This window comes from Pristiophorus japonicus, chromosome 14 (genome assembly GCF_044704955.1).
Source record: "Pristiophorus japonicus isolate sPriJap1 chromosome 14, sPriJap1.hap1, whole genome shotgun sequence".
NCBI classification, from domain to species: domain Eukaryota; kingdom Metazoa; phylum Chordata; class Chondrichthyes; family Pristiophoridae; genus Pristiophorus; species Pristiophorus japonicus.
Genome location: NC_091990.1, coordinates 109,567,737 through 109,575,350, shown reverse-complemented (window position 1 = coordinate 109,575,350; position 7,614 = coordinate 109,567,737). Strand labels below are relative to the sequence as shown.

At 44.9% G+C, this 7,614-nt stretch overlaps 1 protein-coding gene across 2 annotated transcripts in view; it reads left to right on the top strand.

Annotated features, from left to right (window-relative positions):
• Positions 1 to 219: 219 nt before the first annotated feature.
• Positions 220 to 7,614, top strand: part of btbd10b (BTB (POZ) domain containing 10b) — a 125,190-nt gene continuing 117,795 nt past the window's right edge. The window contains exon 1 of one of the 2 annotated variants that reach the window (XM_070899481.1): positions 220 to 381. The gene's annotated coding sequence lies outside the window, so the exon portion shown is untranslated. The remainder of the gene's footprint in view (positions 382 to 7,614) is intronic. The other variant, XM_070899482.1, reaches the window with a different exon arrangement.

The window sequence follows — 7,614 nt, the reverse complement described above, 5'->3', positions numbered from 1 at the left end:
CCACCCACTCACTCTCTACCCCCCTCCCCACTCACTCACTCACTCTCTACCCCCCTCCCCACTCACTCACTCCCTCACTCACTCACTCACTCACTCACTCACTCACTCACTCACTCTCTCTCTCTCTCTCTCTCTCCCCCCGCCTCCTCACTCACACACTCACTCTCTGCCCCCGCCGATCTGGAGACCCCATCGCGAGTCAGTGCAGGGTGAAGTCAGTGCGCAGGCGTGACCCCCCGCCGCCCGCTGTCGCGAGGTTTGGAGCTCGGGGCCTGTGCGGATACGTGCCGCCGCCCGGAATGTGAGGAACATTAACCCGCAGAACCCGGCCTCGGCACCTGGACACCCGCAACCCGGACACGGGGAACCCGCCCTCGGCAGGTAGACGTGTGTGTGTGTGTGTGTGTGTGGGGGGGCTGGGCTGACGCGGCACCGCCGTGTGTTGATCGCTTGCTGCATTGTGAGGGGGAGCGGGGGCTGGGCCCGGGAGTCGGATACTCGGGGGGCTGGGTCGGGCCGGCGACTGGGTTTGGGCCCAGCGGTCGGGTCCGAGGGTTGGGGTTGGGGTCGGGCCCGGGGAGGCCGGGACTCTGGGTTCCAGCACTGAGGGAGACCGCTCGGCCCGTCCTGCCTGTGCCAGCTCTGTGAAGGAGCCGCCCACTCCCCCTGCCGTTTCCCCAATATTTCCTCTTCAAATATTGATCCAATTCCCCTCCTGAAAGTTACTGTTGAATCGGCTTGTCAAGATTATTTTATCCACAATGATATCTGTACTCTCAAGGGTTAAGTTACGAGGAGAGATTACACAAATTACGGTTGAATTCCCTGCAATTCGTAGTAATAAGGACATCAACATTTACAAAAGGGAATGGAATGTTCTGAAAGAAAGACTTGGATTTATATGGCGCCTTTTACGACCACATCTCTCAGCGCTTTACTTTTGGAGTGTAGTCACTGTTGTTTCAATTATTTTTTTTACATTACAACAACCTGTATAACACCTTTTAATGTAGTAAAACGTCCCAAGGTGCTTCACAGGAGTGTTTTAAGACAAAAATTGTTTTTGACACTGAGCCACATAAGGAGAAATTACAGCGGAAGCTTGGTCAAAGAGGTAGGTTTTAAGAAGCGTCTTAAAGGGGGAAAGAAAGGTAGAGAGGCGGAGAGGTTTAGGGAAGGATTTGCAGAGCTTTGGGCCCAGACAACAACGTTAACAATAACTTGTATTTATATAATACCTTTAAAGTAGTGAAACATCGCAAGGCACTTCAGAGGAGTATTGTGAAATAAAAAAAATTGTCACCGAGCCGCATAAGTAGAAATTAGAGCAGGTGACCAAAAACCTGGTCAAAGAGGTATGCTTTAAGGAGGGTCTTGAAGGAGGAGAGGTATAGTGGCGGCGAGGTTTAGGCAGGAGTTCTAGAGCTTAGGGCCTAGGCAACAGAAGGCACGGCCAATGATGGTTGAGCGATTACAATCAGGGATGCTCAAGGCGGCAGAATTTGAGGAGCTCAGACATCTTGGGGCGACGACGGGGTTGTGAGGCTGAAGGAGGTTAGAGATAGGGAGGGGCAAGGCCATGGAGGGATTTGTAAACCAGAATGAGAATTTTGAAATCGAGGCGTTGCTTAACCGGGTGCCAATGTAGGTCAGCGAGCACAGGGGGTGATGGGTGAATGGGATCTGATCGAAGTTTACTAGATATTAAGGGGAACACAGAGGGTAGATAGAGAGAAACTATTTCTGCTGGTTGGGGAGTCTAGGACGAGGGGCCATTGTTGAAAAATTAGAGCCAGACCTTTCAGGAGTGAAATTGGGATACACTTCCCACACATAAGGTGGAAGAAGTTTGGAACTTTTCTGCAAATGGCAATTGGATCAATTGTTAGTTTTAAATCTGAGATTGACAGCTTTTTGTTAACCAAAGGTATTAAGGGATGTGGGCTAAAGGCGGGTATATGGAGTTTGGTTGCAGTTCAGCCATGATGTCATTGAATGGCAGAACAGACTCGAGGGGCTGAATGGCTTCACCCTATTCCTATGTTCACAGAAGATAAATAGAATGTAGAATAGGGAAACTGATCACTTGAGCCAGAGGGCATCAATTGAACATGGTCAACAGAATAAAGGCAGAGATTGGGGATTTTTATGGACACTGGGTTGTTAGGACATGGAACACACCCCTCTCTAACAGCAGCGGAAGAATTCATCATGGGCTTTTAACAGGTAGCGGATAAATATGAATAAGAAATTAAAAAGGGCCATTCACCTCGACACAACTGGGGAAAGGTACTAATTTTTTTCAAAGTTGCCATTCCCGAACCAGAAATTAACAATCACATAGATTTTCTTTCTCTTCTTTGAAAGACCAAGTTGTCATTGCACATTTCAGTATGTACATGTATAACATTAAACAGTTAAATTTGTTAAAAATTACACAATTTAGGAAACATGCTTTAGCCAATTAAGTATTTTATGATCTCACTAGAGAGGGCACAGAGGAGATTTACAAGGATGTTGCCAGGATTGGAGAATTTTAGCTATGAGATTGGATAAGCAGGGATTGTTTTCTTTGGAACAGAGGAGGCTGAGGGAGACCTAATTGAGGTGTTTAAAATTATGAGGGGCCCAGAGTGGATAGGAAGGACCAATTCCCCTTAGCAGAGGGGTTAACAACCTGAGGGCATAGATTTAAAGTAATTGGTAGAAGGATTTGAGGAGAACTTTTTTTTACCCAGAGGGTGGTGGGGGTCTGGAACTCACTGCCTGAAAGGGTAGGAGATGCACAAATGCTTATTTTTAAAAAGTACAGGTTGTACCTCTCCAGACTGGGAGACTTTAATCCGGAAACATCTGTGGTTTGGCATGAGTCCCGGCGTGGGTGGCATCCCGGTTTCCCGCGCTTCCTGGCTCTGTGTTCAGCGAGGTAAGCGGGCCGGGCAAGGAAAGGGAAGGGCAGGAAGCTGACTGAGGTGTCGAAGCTGGGCCTGAGCAAGAGGAGGGTTTTTTTAAAAAAAAGAGCACCAAACCAGCAGGGGGCGAGAGAGAGAGAACGAGGCCGGAATTGTGCCGACTGTGGTGGAGGCGTTCAGGTGCCCGGGCGCTGTCATAAGCCGAGGCTCGGCGTGACCTCCCGCGGTTCGTGAAACACCCTCTTTCGGCACAGGTCAGGTCCCCGAGGGTGCCGGACCAATAGGTCCAGTCTGTACTTGGATATGCTCTTGAAGTGATGTAGCCTACAGGTCGACTGACCGACCAAGAGTTGAAAAGTGAGAATTGGTTGGAAAGTTTTTTTTCCAGCCGGCACAGACACGATGGGTCGAATGGCCTCCTGTGCTGTAAATTTTTATGATTCTATGCTAAACACACCTACGAAGGTAGTCATTGCACATTACACATGCTTCCCAGAAGTTTTCCCTGAATTGGCTAGCCCCTTATCTTGTTCTCGGGTTTGAGTCTGACTGTTTTCCAGAGCTTTGATTCTTCAATTGTGACGGAGAGTTAGAGTGTCTGTGTGAAACTGTGACAGACAGATTTATCAAGGGAGTTGAATCTGCCTCTCCCTTCCCTGTGGAGCTGCAGTTCCCAGAGTGCACAGTAACAACCAGGCAGACTTTGTGGGAGAACTGCTCCCCACCTAACAAATCAAGATATAATTATTTTAAGTTATTGTACAGAGCTCCAGCTTCTGTTGAAAAATTCTGAGTGGGAGAAATAGGACTTGTTTGCTGTCCTTTGGAAGTACAATTCATATAATAAAGCATAACAGCCACATAGAAAATCTACAAATAATTGAGTCGTGGGGGAGGGGTTGGGGGATTGCAGATTATTCTATTTTCTGACATCGAAGTTATGTTTGGGATATGGTCTTTTTTGCATTAGGAGAGGCTGGCGTTTGTATCAAAGGCTGCTGCTTACGTGCTTGGATGCCGAACTCCAACAATGGCTGGAATTTGCAGTCAGCGGCGAAGTAAAGGTGTTTTCTCTGGCCAGAAGTTTGCCTTTTCTGACGCCTACGTGATTTCAGTACAATGTCGTGGCAAGCTGTCGAAGCAGTCAATGACAATGCAGAATTCTCAAGACAGGGGAGCAGGAAATGCAAACCTGCTTTTATCTCATCTTTTCAAAAATGTTAGAGTGCAAAACAAACAGAGGGGCTCTCACGGGGATATGGTAGAACTTGAAATATCATGGACAAATTTTAAAACACAATTTTAAAAAGTTTTTAAAAATTGTAATTTTTCTCAATGGAGAAATTTCTCACACCACAAAATTAAAATGAGTTCCTCAGGGCTGTAACGTTTGTTTAGCAGTCAATACGCTGTTCAAACTCCAGTTACACCTAATCCAACAAGATCTATCATTTAATGGGGTATTCAGCAACAAGATGGCAGCGGAAGAGCCCAAAGTTTTCATCAGTTTTCCTGATTCCACTGATTGCCGGCTGTGAGAGGGGTCCACAACACAGCCAGTGTCGGAGCAATGAATGACTGACCACACTTCAGGACTTCCGCGTTTATTTTTAAGGTAGAGATAGACAGAGTTGTGAACGATAAGGGAGTCGAGGGTTATGGGGAGCGGGCGGGGAAGAGGAGTTGAGGCTAAGATCAGATCAACCATGATCTTATTGAATGGCAGAGCAGGCTCGAGGGGCCAAATGGCCATTCCTGCTCCTATTTCTTATATTCTTATGTGCTAAATGCTAAAGTTGCGGTCAGTTTCAACGGGGCAAGAACAGCGAATGCTATCAGTTTGCTGTTGATATCCGCTGCCAATTCCGGGCCATTTTGACTGGGCTCAGTCTGTTCGAACCATGTCCATTGACCACATGTTGAAGGTGCTGGTCTCACTGGAGATTGAAGAGTCTGGTAAAACTTGTCTGGTGCAGTGGCACATCAATGACAGCGGCAGTAAGATTACAAATCCATTGCCAGAGGTAAAGGAATGAAGAATATCTCCTTGTAATGTTTGGGAGAAGGGAAGAATAAACAAGGAAGCATTTTCATCATCTTCAAATGCTGTAAATTAATTTTAAGGTAGGGCAAGTAATGGAAAAAGGGTTTAGGGAGTGAGGAAACATTATTTAGATCTTAAGTAAGTATAATATATTGCCTGCTTCTTTCAATCTCGGTAACATACTTAACATTTTCTTTCAAAGGTTATGTGATCTGTTGCTAGCTGTGAAGAACAAACTTTAGGCAGTCACCAGACTGTTGAGCATCAGAAACATGTGGGATACCTGTAAGCAAGAGAGAGAAGTTATGTTAAACTTATATAGAACCTTGGTTAGACCACACTTGGAGTACTGTGCACAGTTCTGGTCTCCATATTATCAAAAGCACGTAGAGGAACTGGAAAAGGTGAAACATGATTTACTAGAACTCTGAGAGGTTATACCTATCGGGAAAGATTGAACAGGCTGGGGCTCTTTTTTTCAGTAAAGAGAAGGCTGAGGGGTGATCTGATAGAGATCTTTTAAGATTATGAAAGGGTTTGATGGAGAAGATGCTTCCACTTGTGACCGAGACCAGAACTAGGGACCATAAATATAAGATAATCATTAATAAATCTAATGAAGGAATTCAGGAGAAACGTGGAACTCGCTACCACAGGGAGTGGTTGAGATGAATAGTATAGATGCATTTAAGGGGAAACCAGATAAACACACGAGGGAGAAAGGAATCGAAGGATATGTTGATATGGTGAGATGAAGAGGGGTGGGAGGAGGCACGTGTGGAGCATAAACACCGGCACGGACCTGTTGGGCCGAATGGCTTGTTTCTGTGCTGTAAACACTTGTAATATTTGAATTTCATTTATTTCCTGACAATGTGTGTCAGGTACTGCTGAGAGCCGGTGCAAGCTCTTTGTATGATTGATTGTGTGTAGACCGAAGGATTAATATTTGTGAAGGAATTACTGCAATACTGCCACAGTAAATACTGTTGTATCTCTGGTCTGAGTGACGAGTTTCTGTGAACACAAAATTAAACATTCAGTGTTGATAAATTGAAGGCAAAAATGGAAACTGGCAAAGTGCAAATGAAAAGAAACGAGTTTGCCAATATAACAGCAGGTGGGGCGTTTTATAAACGCAAGTTTTCGAGAACAATTACTGATCTGCGGGCTGACATGCACAGTAAAAATATTTATCATTTCTGCTTCAAGTTCTTAGAGGCTTTATTTTAACAAGAACTTAATGCAAAAATCTGCATCTTATCTTGAACAGATCCAAGTATTTAATATTAAACCCCTGCGCCCCATGACCCCTCTCTGCTCCAGCAAGACGCTCCTCAAAACCCACAGTTTTTCGTCATCTGCCCTAATTTCTCCTTATGTGGCTCGGTGTCAAATTTTGTCTGATAATGCTCCTTTGAGGCCGCTGGAGACATTTTACTACATTAGAATCATAGAAATTTATAGCACAGAAGCCATTTGATCCATAGTGTCATATATACTTTGTTTTTTCAAGACAGGTCATAGAAATAGTGTTTAATCAAGGATCAAACAATGATTTATTTACAAGTCACCATTGATAATGGGGAAGAGGCAGAAGAAAACGTGAGCGAGTTGGGTACCTCAGGATCAGAGAATCATAGAAATTTAGGGCACAGAAGGAGTCCATTCGGCCTTTCGTGTCCGTACCGGCCGACAAAGAGCTACCCAGCCTAATCCCACTTTCCAACTCTAGGTCCGTAGTCCTGTAGGTTACAACACTTCAGGTGCATATCCAAGTACTTTTTAAATGTGGTGAGGGTTTCTGCCTCTACCACTCTTTAATGCAGTGAGGTCCAGACCCTCATGTTAAAGATGGTATGTAAATGCAAGTTGTTAATAAATCGTCGATCAAATGATTGTTGAGTGCTATTTGTGAAACAGTAAGCACAGGTCGAGCCTCTCTCATCTGACACCCTTGGGACCTGGCCTGTGCTGGACAAGAGAATTTGCTGGACCACGGGAGGTCACGCCGACCCCCAGATTTACCGGGTACTGCTGACCTGGGGCTGGCTACTGCTCTCCCGTAGGCGGACGCTTCCAACCTGAAAAATATCTACAAACTTACTGGTGGCCCGGGAAGTTTGGAGATTTACGCTCCTGGGCCTCTACGCGTAAGCCTTCGTGGAGGCCCACATATCCCAGGGATGCAGGAGTTTCGCAAGTGTCCCTGGGATCACGTGGGCTGGCCCAACCAATCAAAGTAGGGGTATTCCCATTCATACTTGTGAGTTCTGTATGTTTGGAATCACGTTAAGTATAAATGGGAATACAGGATACCCCACAAAATACACAAACACTTAAAATAATTTTATTTTAAAACATCACATATTTAAAATGAATCAAAATTGAATTTAATTGTTTAAAACAAATTACATTTTTTGAAAAATAAATTTACATATTTTAAAGGGTCTAAAAATAAACTTACCTTATTTCACAAGTTTTTAAATGTTTAAAATATTGAAAAAAATTTATATTTCAGTCGTTTAAAAGTCTTGCGCTGATAAAAGCAGGCCTTACGCCTGAGAGAGCAGACGCTAGGTTTAACGTATCATCTGAAAGACGGCACCTCCGGGAATGCAGTCCTCCCTATGCACTGCACTGGAGTGTCAGCTTAGA